This window comes from Octopus sinensis, linkage group LG2 (genome assembly GCF_006345805.1).
Source record: "Octopus sinensis linkage group LG2, ASM634580v1, whole genome shotgun sequence".
Taxonomy (NCBI): domain Eukaryota; kingdom Metazoa; phylum Mollusca; class Cephalopoda; order Octopoda; family Octopodidae; genus Octopus; species Octopus sinensis.
In genome coordinates this window covers 116,864,568-116,878,062 of record NC_042998.1, presented here as the reverse complement: position 1 = coordinate 116,878,062, position 13,495 = coordinate 116,864,568, and the positions used below count along the sequence as shown (strand labels likewise).

The following is a 13,495-nucleotide window of genomic DNA, read 5'->3' as shown; positions in this document are numbered from 1 at the left end:
TCCATCATGCATAAAGTTCTACAAATTATATTTACGTGTATCTTTCAGATGCCTTCACTTTGGCGCGCAGAGATCGGAATTATTCTGCAGTTAATAAACTACAGCAGTCAATATACCGGGTAGAGAACATTTTATTATTTAAAATTAAATTAGGGTTGAAATTGTTAGTAATCAATTAAAACCAGTGGCCTAGCATATTTTAAAGAAATTCGAAGATTAAAAATTTTGTACATACAAAATTTAGAGGACTGACGACTAAAATTGGACAGCCTATACGCTAGATATAGACGTCAAATCGCCATTTTCCACGAAGAATTTGTTCCCATGAAAGAACTCATCAAAAAAAGTTTAAAAAATAAGCAAGACAAATGAAAATGAACGAAATTAAAAACGATAGCATATGTACTAATTAGTTTCACTTGTTAATATTTATGTATATGAACACGCAAACATCTGCAAACATTTCTTTAAGTTATGCTAGGCCACAGGTTTTAATTGATTTATATCAATATATATAATATATATATATATTATATATATATATATATATATATATATACAAAATTTAGAGGACTGACCACTAGAAGTGGTAGATATAGACGTCAAATCGCCATTTTCCATGAAGAATTTGTTCTCAAGATAAAACACAGCAAAAAACAAAGTGTAAAAAGTAAGCAAGACAAATGAAAATATACGAAATAAAAAAACCATTACCTATGTACTAACTAGTTTCACTTGTTAATATTTACGTATATGGACACGTGAGCATCTGCAAGATCATCAGCATAGTCTGTCGTTTATAAAACGCACTTTCCAGAACTAGATACAGAACGCTCAATCGAAATCCATCATGCATAAAGTTCTACAAATTATATTTACGTGTATCTTTCAGATGCCTTCACTTTGGCGCGCAGAGATCGGAATTATTCTGCAGTTAATAAACTACAGCAGTCAATATACCGGTAGAGAACATTTTATTATTTAAAATTAAATTAGGGTTGAAATTGTTAGTAATCAATTAAAACCAGTGGCCTAGCATATTTTAAAGAAATTCGAAGATTAAAAATTTTGTACATACAAAATTTAGAGGACTGACGACTAAAATTGGACAGCCTATACGCTAGATATAGACGTCAAATCGCCATTTTCCACGAAGAATTTGTTCCCATGAAAGAACTCATCAAAAAAATTTAAAAATAAGCAAGACAAATGAAAATGAACGAAATTAAAAACGATAGCATATGTACTAATTAGTTTCACTTGTTAATATTTATGTATATGAACACGCAAACATCTGCAAACATTTCTTTAAGTTATGCTAGGCCACAGGTTTTAATTGATTTATATCAATATATATATAATTGATTTATATCAATATATATATATATATATATATATATATATATATATATATAAATAAAGAAAGAAAATGGAGATTGGGAAGTTATTAATGATTTATTATTAACAACAAATTAATCATTATCCCTTACATCTGTTTCAATTAATGCTCAATAAATATTAAATATATATTAAAGTTATATCACCGGAGCATAATATCTTCAAAGTGAAAACTATACCTAAGGATGTTTTATGGATTCATTATAGCAGAATGAGTGATTATATATATATAATCCCTTATATCGGAAGAAATCCCTTATTATCTGCCCCTGCCTGGAACTCTTCTTTGCACTTCATAACGAAGACATGGCACGATGTAGGTAAAGAACTTTGAGAAATTGAAAAGTTTACACGAAACCGGTTTTTCTCCCAAAACTATGTTACTACACACAAAATTTTATAACATTCTTCTAGCATAACTAGTTAAATATATTCTTTAACCTTATAAAACAAGCCTTCTGTAGTTTTTTCACTGTTTTCTACTTTTTATATATCTAACCACGTGCTTTCACAAACCAACTTTCTCACCTCACTCTTACTACCTCCATTCACTACAAACACACAGACTCACACACATACCTAAACTTCTCATCCTCCCACCCCAAACACACCAAGCTTTCCATCCCCTATTCCCAATTCCTCCGTCTACGTAGGCTCTGTAGTGTCGACCATGACTTTGAGACTCAGTCTAAAATCATGGCTCGCCACTTCATCCTACGTGGATACCCCCTCACCACTATCCACACCGCCCTTTCCAGAACACGTTCCGTAGACCCTGCATCTGCTCTCCCCCCAACCCGCCCTGTAGTCTCCCGCCTCCCTTTCCCCCTCACTTACCACCTTACGACCCTACCTCTCCAACGCACCATTCTTCCTTCCTCCTCCTCTCCCCTCCCCCTCCCCGTCTCCTTCCTTCTCCTCTCTCCCCCTAATATCCCCCCTCATCTCCTCTCTCCCCTCCCACTCCCACCTCCCCCTCATCTCCTCTCTCCCATCCTCCCCCTCCCCTCTCTCCCATCCTCCCCTCCCCTCACTTCTCTCCCCCTTTCACTCTCACCACAACCCCCACTCGACTCCCAACTCCCAGCCGAACCCACACCCCACATGGGCTTTCCCCACTCTCGCCCCCACCTCCCCACAACATTACACCACACTACACTACAGCATACGACATTACACTACACTACACTACACCATACTACACTACACCATACGACATTACACATCACATCATACTACATACACACGTCCAGACCTTTCATACGCACATACCTACTCTCTTATACACACACGCACCCTTATGTTGGGGCGAGGTCACTTGACCCTGTTATCTCCCTTACTATCCCTTTAGCGTCTAACTTCTGAACTCTGATTTCCGGCTGAAATCAGAACGCCATGTTGAGTCGTTAGCTCCTGCACGCATTTTTTTCTCTCCTTGTTTCTTTTCTGTGTATCTTTCTGTTGAAGAGCGTAGGCTCGAAACGTAAAAGAAAATTTTTATTTCTATTCCTGAGCGCCATACTAATACAATTGTTTGTTTGTACTCCACCTGCCTTCGTCTTTAGTTTATTTTCGTAAACATGCCTTCGTCTTTTGTTTATTTTCGTAAACCTTCCCGTTATATATATATATATATATATATATATATATATATATATATATATATATATATATATATATATATATATATATATATATATATATATATAATATATATATATATATATATATATATTATATATATATATAATATATATATAGTAAGGAAAATTTTTTTTTAAAAATGCAGAATGCTCAAATGAAAGAAAATTTTAATAAAATGAGAAAATAATAAAATATATAAATGCATATTTATTCAACAGGTTTTCGTCATTGTATAACTTGTCAAGAATATTTATGTTTTAAGAAGTTTTTTTAAAAATTAGAAAGGGGAAAAAAAGAAAATTGCATTGTTTTTTGTAAAAGAATAATGATAAAAATGTACAAAAATTAAAAAATAAGTTCTCCGATACATTGTGAGTTCGTTGTGTATCTTGCGTTTTATGGTTGTTTACGAAAAAATTACCTTGAGGTGTTAAGATCCAAAGAGATTAAGAGCATGTGTTGTGTTGTGTTGTTAAATTCAGCATGTTTGCAGGACAGGAAGTAGTAGTAATTGTGGTCCTGGTTCTTCAGCTCCTGTGTTGTGAGTAAGGGGAGACAACTCTTTTGAGTTCTTCAATAAAACCCAAATTATAAAACTATCATTTTAGCTTCATTTGCATTATCTTTTTTATATAATTGCTTGTTAACTTAACTTTCAGATTTTGACACTTTATTTACATTATTTTCTAATAATATAAATCTGCATAGACAATTGCATTTCAAATTGTCATATCATTTATAATAAAAATGATAGTAATAACAACAATAGTAAAAATGATATTTAAAGAATATAAGTTTTAGCTTGAAGTGATGAATGCATGGTATCTTTATATATTTGTGTTAGTCCATCCATGAAAAGTGAGGTAGAGAAAGGATGTTTGATCAACGAGGAGTTTGCATATTAAGTTGTGTTTGGAATTTTTCAATAAAGAGATTATCCTTGTTAATTCTCTCCTGTGTGGTGATCCCGTCTTTACATTGGTAGAAGGGGAATATATAGAATTTGGGGTTTAAGTCTTTAGCACATGAGTCTAAGTGGAATTTGTCGGTATTCCGGGAGATTTATTTGTTCTTTATGCACCGTTACTCGTTTACGTAACGGGAGACTCGTTTGTCCAACATAATTATGTTGGCAACCAGCGCATGTGAGAACGTAGATAAGGTTCTCGGAGGAACAGGAGAAGTTAGTCTTGATTTTAAACCTCGTACCTTGTTTGAAGGTAAATTCAGAGCCTTCAAGTAGAAAGGGGCAGGTACCACAGTTTGAGCGTGCACATTTTTTTACTGTTGGGGGTGGATGTGGTGTGTGAAGTTTGGCATTTGTCAAGAGTTTTTTTAAAGATTTGTGTTGCCTTTTCCATTTGAGGATTTTGTGTGTATTTATAATGTTTTTCATTTTTGGGTCTGTTCACAGTAGACTGAGGTTTTGTATGATTGTGGTGTATGCTTCGATATTTTTGGGGTTGTGGGTGGAAATGTATGTCCTCTATGTCGTCATTTGATTAATCTACACCTTTCTCATTTTCCTTATTCATCCCACCATTTATTGATCTATATATATATATATATATATATATATATATTTATATATTTATTTATATCTGCGTATATGTATATATATATGTATGTGTGTATGTATGTATGTATAATTGTTGAAGAGGACAACAAACGTAAAAGCAAGACAAGCATCTCAAGTCATATACATTATTATTATTGGAAAAAAATTGGAAGTCTTACTGCTTTTTCTGGGATAACCCAGAGTATGGGATATTCCGTCATGAGAGAAAAATAGGAAAACTGAGAAAGGTATAGATCAATGAAATGACAACATGGGGGGGGGGGCAGGTGTAAAGAGAGAAGAAAGAAGTAAAAAGTAGAAAATATGAGGTTTATGTTTCTTTTTTCTTGTCTCCCTTCATCTCCTTATTCTTTTACTCCTGTCCTCTATGTCGTCATTTGATTAATCTACACCTTTCTCATTTTCCTTATTCATCTTCGATGACAGAATATCCCATACTCTAGGATGTCCCAGAAAGAGCAGTAAGAATTGGAATTTTTCCAATAATAATAATAATGCATATAACTTGAGAAGTTCGCTCTGGCTTAACGTTTGTTTTCCTCTTTAATAATTATACATCCGCTATATCGGATTATAAACCCATTGGGTCTATAACTACTTTCTCGGGTATAAACTTGGAGCCCTGGTAATCCGTTACAGCACATACCTAGAGAACCTAATCGTTTAGGTCACCTGTGAACTAAACCCCCATTCTACATATATATATATATATATATATATATATATATACATGCGTACAGACCTATATATACATATATGTACATACATACATATATATAGACATATGTATACATGTGTGTGTATATATATATGTATGAATGTATATATATATATATATATATTTAAGTAGGTGAATGAATTATCCTAGTATGGATAATTCGGTTAAACGATACCTGGGTAGCAAATACACCATGTAGGCAATCATCAAAAAGTTTTTGTTCATCTTGAGGCTGTGTTCCTTGTTTTTCCTGATGCGAAGACGTTATAATACACCCTTTATTCCTTCGGAATTAAGAGTATGCAGTGTTCGAAACATGTGTTGAGAGTAAAGGAATTTTGTTAAAATCTTCGTTCGACTCCATTCTTTCATTTATTCACACACGCACCACACACACACACACACACACACACACACATATATATATATATAATATATATATATATATATATATATATATATATATATATATATATATATATACAAGCACATATATACATATGCGTGTGTATACAGACAGCATTGGCATATACTCACTGCTCACTCTTTAAGGAGCCTGTATGTTATTTGCGGGATCGAAATATGTTGCGAGGTGATAATATATAGTTGAAACAATTTTGGGGAAATATTTAATGGGTGTATTATGTGAGCAAATGTGACTGCTGTTGGATGCGATGTACGTCATTGATGTACAGAAGGAAGAGATCATTTTTCTAGGATGAAAACTGTTTGTTTCAGATTGGTTGGAAATGTATAGATTTATCACTCACAATTAGCGAAGCACTTCGTAATAATCGTCGTGCAAATATAAACAACCACATTCCTCGTGTGCTGAATATGCGTTTAAGCTCACAAACCCAAAGAAAGCAAGATATATTATATTAGTCTTCGAGAAACTATATGCAAATACAGCGTTACCCCTGACAAATATATACTAAATATTATGCTTTCCATAAATTTCTGAAAACATTCTTATATGAAAATACACAGCTGGTCTAAAAGACAAAACACGGATGAAAAATAAGCAAATATTTATTCTTCACACTTCTAATCTTTCTATTTAACACCCACTAGATGCCTCGTTATCTTGTTTTCTCTTTTCCGTATTTACTATTTTTTGAGCAAATAACTGTTCTTTGCATGACACTTTTGCAATACTTTCATATATCTCAAGTAATGTATGCGATTCCCCACACTCAGGCACACACATGAATACATAGATGCGTCTATGTGATACTCTTTAAGGAGTCTGTATGTTATTTGCGGTATCCAAATAGGTTGCGAGGTGATAATAGATAGCTGAAAAATATTAATTTCAAAAGTTGGTGCAAGGTCAGCACGAATGAGGAAAGGAATAAGTCGATTACATCAACCCAATGCATAGCTGGTACTTATCGATCTTCAAGGGATTAAGGGCAAACTTGACTTGGGTGGAATTGGAACTCAGAATGTGAAGACGGGCAACATGCCGCCAAGCACTTAGCCCGGCGTGCTAATAATTCTTGCACCTCATAGCCTAATTTGTGTAGAGCAAAGATTAGGATAGCGAGATGACAGAATCTTTAATACGCCGGGAAATAAACTTAGCAGTATTTCCTGTCACATTCGATGAAATGAGTACTATTTGTGCAGTGGGGTCTATGTAATCGACTTAACCCCACCCCCAATAAATGCTGGCCTTGTGCCAAAATTTGAAACAAGAGTACATGTGACTTCATTTTCTTTTATAAATAAAGTATTATATTTGCGTTCAGTTTAGAACATAATTGCTATTGTATACTTGGAATTGCTATATTAGCTTCGGCCTGATGATTAGGATTGGAAAAATAGAACTGTAAATTATGCTATATTATGGGCCAAATGAATCTAAATATCGGTCCTTATAATTAATATTGCGCAGAACTGGGGGAGATTCGATGTTGTCCAAAATATTGCAAATGCGATCTTTACCTGACTGCCGATAAACTGTCGGGAGTGTGTTTAAATGGAATGCGTGTTTGTGTTTGTGTGTGTGTATGTGCGTGTTTGTGTGTGTGTGTGTGTGTGTGTGTGTGTGTGTGTGTGTGCGTGCGTTTCCGTGTGAGTGCATGTGCATGTATGTATCGACATGACAACAGCAGACTGACAGACTGACGGGCAGACAGACAGAAAGACAGATAGACAGACAGACAAACAGATAGATAGATAGATAGATAGATAGATAGATAGATAGATAGATAGATAGATAGATAGATAGATAGATAGATAGATAGATAGATAGGTAATCATGTATTTTGGAACGCTCTTGCCTGTTATTCTTTCGTGATTTATTTTTTTTTTACATATTGAACGAAAATAAATATCTAAATATATATTTCTTTATATACCTTTACCTACAATATATTCTTTGATTCTACTCATGTTTGAAAAAATAAAAACTAAAATCGTTTTATTTTGGATGTGTTTTTGAAATTTTTTTCTCGATATACATAAGTAATATTTTATGTATTTCTAAGTCAAGTTTTAAAAACCAAATAACATTAACAACTAAATGATATAGTTCATCTTACTACAGACAATCTTCTGCTAGAAACAAGTAAAATAATTGGATTGCGCGCTCATTATCTGAGGTTTGCAATTATACTGTTGCCATGGTACAAATAAAGAAATATTGGTAGAGAAGCATCAATGTTTCTATAACCTAAAAACCAAAAAAATGATTATAATATCAGATAAGTTGTCACATAAACATAATAGAAAAGAACTTTAATACGAGCAAAAGATACACATACTTGCTTACATGTACATGTACATGTACATATATATATATATATATGTGTGTGTGTGTGTGTGTATGCATGTATGTATACATACATACACATACACACATAAAATAATGAAGAGTAAGTGATATTTTAAAATCTAATAAGTAAGAAAATGTACATGCTGAACTTTGTTATATTGTTAGACTCACTTTTGATATGATTATAGAAGCCGCGTTTTGGTTAAATGTGATAGATTATATGAATATATAAAAATTATATTCATGTACTCTTGAGTTTTATTTATTTTCGTGTATGCCCCTTATATATCTAATTCGCAATTTTCTATCGTGCTAATAAGTAAGAAAATGTACATGCTGAACTTTGTTATATTGTTAGACTCACTTTTGATATGATATGCAGAAACTTTCTCGCACGTTTTTTCTTTTTTATTTTAACAGGCATATAGTGAAAACAAATGAAATCAACATGTGTGTAGTGAGCACAATTGAAATCAGCTACGCTTATCACATCAAAAACAAGCTCCAATTAATGAATGGCCAACAAATTTTTTAATATGGCCCCCTTCCATCTAGCAACACAAAATTCAGTAATGCAGCAAAAACTTATTGAAATAATTATATAATATTCTCCTATGTGTAGATGTAATAAAATTAAACATTTTAAGTTCGCTGTCTGGTAATTTTGTCAAAAGTTTGTTGTTATGTGGAAACTTTTCTTCTCACATACATGGTGTCATTAACGTTACACGTAACGGAGCGATTTACATAGCAAATGAATTTATACCGCTGGTAATCTTCGAACTGCGATGTTATTAACTCGCATATGGTATTGTACAAAATTAAATGCATTTGAGACAGCATGAAAAACTACATTGTTGAGGCAGTTTCAAGTTATACTTACAGTTATACTTGCATGACATTGTTATGAATACCGAAGAGGTAGTCCACTCTCCAACCGTATTATTTTAATATTAATTGAAATGTCTAGGTATACGGCAAAAACATGAAACACAACTTAATCCCACACGATAAAACAACATAAAATAGGTAAATAAAATCCTGCAATTTTCACGTGATACTTCAGTTTTTAGGCATTCTGATATTTTTCGAATCAATAACAAATCTGAAAAAACTAAATGGGAATGAGAAATCTTTGCAATTTACACAATTTTATACTCTTACATATATCTTTGAAATACATACACGGCATTTATATATTAAAGCCATTCGTAGTTTGATGTATAACTCTCGTTGTCTAATTTTTTATAGTTGATAGCTGGGAAGCAGTTTGGAAATTTCAAAAAAAATATGATTAGTCAAAGTATAAAGCGATTTCTTAAAAATTTCAAGCATATTTCATGTCCGATTTCAGGCACGGATCACATGCCTTATTTCTTCTATTCAGGTTTTAAAATAAGCTTTAGTTTCCTGCCATCAGTCCCGTATCTATAATACACACGAAATCAGCGGGTGTTGCATGTAATAGTGAAGTTTTAGTGCTCATTTATAAATGAATGCTTGTCTTGTATTTATTCAGAACGCCATGTTTTGGTGTATGTTAAATCTATTATAACGAAAAACAAATATTTGGGAATTGCATAATTTACTATGAAAGTGTCTGCAATAAATCCTAAATTCAGGCTCTTTTGTCAAATTTGTATTAGGCTGTTAATAAAATTGCATTTTGATGCCATTGAAGTAGTGTGGTGCGTGTCTTATTATGAGCGATTTAATGTAATAATTATATATATATATATATATATATATTATATATATATATATATATATATATATATATATATAATATATATATATATATATATATACCATTCAGTAACATACCTTATTTTTGCTATACACACTTGTTTAAACATATATCGATGTTTTATATATCTATTCATTATTGACAGTCTACAATAATTTGAATAAATGTTGAGTTCCAAATAAAATCGATGGGTTAAACTGTTAAAGAGTTCCCAATTCATTCTTATTCAGCCTTTATAGAATTTAACTCTACGACAAATATACACCCATATAGAACTAGACAGACTTCCTTCGTTTCAACGAAAACATAGAATGACTATCTTCTTCATTCCGTAACCTATCTCAAAATGCCATCGCGGCTGCATATACATACACACGCATATCATCATCATCACCATCATCATCGTCGTCGTTGTCGTCAACATCATCATCATAATCATCATCATCACCTTTAGTATTATTATTATTATCATTCAGTAGTTTTATTTTTATAGCGTGCTTTCACTTCACTACCGAGCGCAGTCTGTGTGCCTTGGGTATGTGTTGTGATTTGTTGTGATGCTCTGATGGTTATTGTATGGAAAGTGTTCTGCGTAGGATGTGTGCAGTGCCCAGTAGTGCAATATTCTGTATGATATATGTGTTTGTAAGTCCTGGTGTTTTTGTTATGTATTTGTCTGAATATTTTTTTATCATGCCTAATGCACCTACTATGATAGGAATTGTTTCTGTTTTCAGATTCCACATTCTGGTTACCTCTATTTCCAGGTCTTTGTATTTTGAGAGTTTCTCCATTTCTTTTAGAGACACGTTGTCATCTGCCGGTATTGATACATCAATTACAAAGCATTTTTTCCCATATTATTATTATTATTATTTTTCCCCGATTATTATTATTATTATTATTATTATTATTATTATTATTATTATTATTATTATTATTATTACACGGGTTTTGTTTGGAGCTCCTGGAGTCTTGCATGTTTTGCAGGCTTGGTACCTGCAGCCTACGATACCATGCGATCCGTTTTTTACAACTATCAATACTTTCCTGATTATCGTGACCTTGTCAAATAGGCAAACACTTTTGAAACAGTTCTACTGGGCATTCTATTCCAATTTCCTTCTCTTGATGTCTTCTGATACTGTTCCTAAGGACCCAACAATAATTGGCACTATCTTAATCTTCTCCATTTTCCATAGCCTGACTACTTCGTACTGAAGAATGTTGTATTTATTTTTTTACCTTCCTACTTGTCTATTCGTAGGTCAAAGTGGCATGCAACATCAACTATATAGCGTATGTGGTGCACCTTGTCCTCCACCATTAGGTCTGGTCTGTTATGCTGTATCACCTGATCTGTTTGGTTTGGGAAATCCCAGATGATTTTGCTAGTCTCCGACTCCCTCAGTCTTTTCAGTTTGTGCTTATACCGCGTCTTGCCTCTCTCCAGCCCTCACTTTTCGCATAGTTTTCAATGTGCCACTTTTGCCACCTGATCGAGTCGCAACAAATTGTATTGGTTTGGGGCAACTCTAGGGCATTCGTTCGTGATATAGGCAATGGTTTCATCCATTGTATTGCAGATGCGGCATAGCTGAGACACATACTCATTGGTAAGGTTGACCCTCCAGTTCGTGTCAAGTAATTGGTATCACGCTGCCAGTATTGTGCTCTCGATCTCTATTTTATACTGTTCCTTTCACCGGTCAATCGTACCTATTTTTCAGCATCTTCTGTTGTGACTAATTGATTATGTAGTCCATTCTTGCGTAATTCTTCATGTCCTTTTTGTACTCCTTCCTTTGTATTCCCTTTTTTCTACTCTCAGAACTCACTCGTATCTAACTGTCACTGTTAAGGCTTCCTTACTTTGGGCTTAGTATCTCATTAAGCCATCGAGGTCGATACGCACGCAGTCGTCCACACTTATCAGTCTCCTTCCTCCTTTTATTCTCTTCATGTAAAGGGGATTAGTGTCTGCACGTGTATGATGTTAGGAGCTTTCTTGACTTCCTGTCTACTTCAGGATTTCAGGGCCATGCCGAACTACTGCGACTGCGTGCGAGTTTATTGCCGAAATTATGTTTCTGGCATTTGGCTTTGGAGCCAGTATTTTTCTCACTCGCCGCAGTTACTCTCTTTTTGTCACTCCTTGATGTTGTTGTGCTTGATTTCATCTGCCTCAAGTATTCCCAGGTATTTATGGCTGGATTGAGGTTGGATTTCCTTCATCCTTTCACCACTTGGAAAACATATACTTTCTGTCTCATATCTCTCATCACCACCGTAGCACATTTTGTGAGTCCTTATCGTTATATCATTGGAGGAAATCTGTACAGACTGGACTAATCTATCCAGTTCTGCCTCAGATTGTGTGAACAGCTTCAAGTCGTCCATGAATAGCAAGTGGCTATTATTATTATTATTATTATTATTATTATTATTATTATTATTATTATTATTAAAATTTTATTATTATTATTATTATTATTATTATTCATTAGGTACCATGTGTTTAATTTGTCTTCCATCGGGAGAACTGCATAAACTTTCTGTTTTTCTCTTTCCTAATTTTTTTCTCTTTGTATTTTTAATCTTATATCTCAATTATATAAACATACCCCTTTGAAATATTTAATTTTGTTGTCTTAATTGATTTTATCTTTTTTCATTATTATTCAGGTCAGTGTATTTCTTTACAACGTTCAACCACGGTAAGAATAATTAATTTTCTATTCTAATTTACCTCCCTATAACGAAGAAAAGAAAAAAAATTAAGCTAAATACATGATTACATCGCTTTATTATTTTTTATGCTATTTTCTGATATTGAATGTTAGGTTACATAAAGTCGCTAATTTCAATTAATGATAATCTAGCAATATAAAAGCGTGTACGTCTGTATTTGTGTACCCGTGTACCTGTGTTAGTCTGGGCGTGTATGTGTGTTAGTACTTGCGCGTGCGTGTAAATACGTGTATAAATGCGTGTCTGCGTGTATAAATTAGTTTAGGAATCGTTTTGAAAAAAACGATGATAAAATTATTGAAGCTCATTCTTTTCTTCTATTACAGTGTATCAGCTTTCCTATACATACGTACATACATACATAACATATATGCATGCATACATTACATACATACATACATACATACATACATACATACATAAATACAGACATACATACATACCTGCATGCATGCATGCATACATATTTGGATGTATACTTACGCATATTTGTGTGTATGTATGGTCGCAAAAAACATTGTTAGTTTATACGTATATATGTACATTCACTCAATGGTTCTAGGTAAATTTATTTGGAATTTTACAACTTTATATTTGTTTCATAGTTCTGGGTAACGAATAAGATTAACTAGAGGTCATTTCGTTTTAAAACGACTTCATTAGTCACAGAAAAAAGAAAAACGCTACTGTTTACAGTAACAAGGTGGTATTCTGACGCGACAAGAATAAATCATTATCACTTATTTGATTAACTATTCTATAGGATGTTGCCAATGTTTTTGGTATGTTTATTTCTAAAGTGTCTATTTTGCTTATATTATTTGAATCGTCAAGTAGTCTACCATAATACTTGACAGGTATTTTATAGATTGATAG

General features: G+C 33.3%; 1 protein-coding gene across 1 annotated transcript in view; it reads left to right on the top strand.

Moving 5' to 3' along the window:
• LOC115225708 (glutamate receptor ionotropic, kainate 2-like) overlaps positions 1-13,495 on the top strand; it is a 1,130,247-nt gene that overhangs the window by 180,517 nt on the left and 936,235 nt on the right. The window contains exon 2 of the mRNA XM_036499016.1: positions 12,554-12,585. The gene's annotated coding sequence lies outside the window, so the exon portion shown is untranslated. The remainder of the gene's footprint in view (positions 1-12,553; positions 12,586-13,495) is intronic.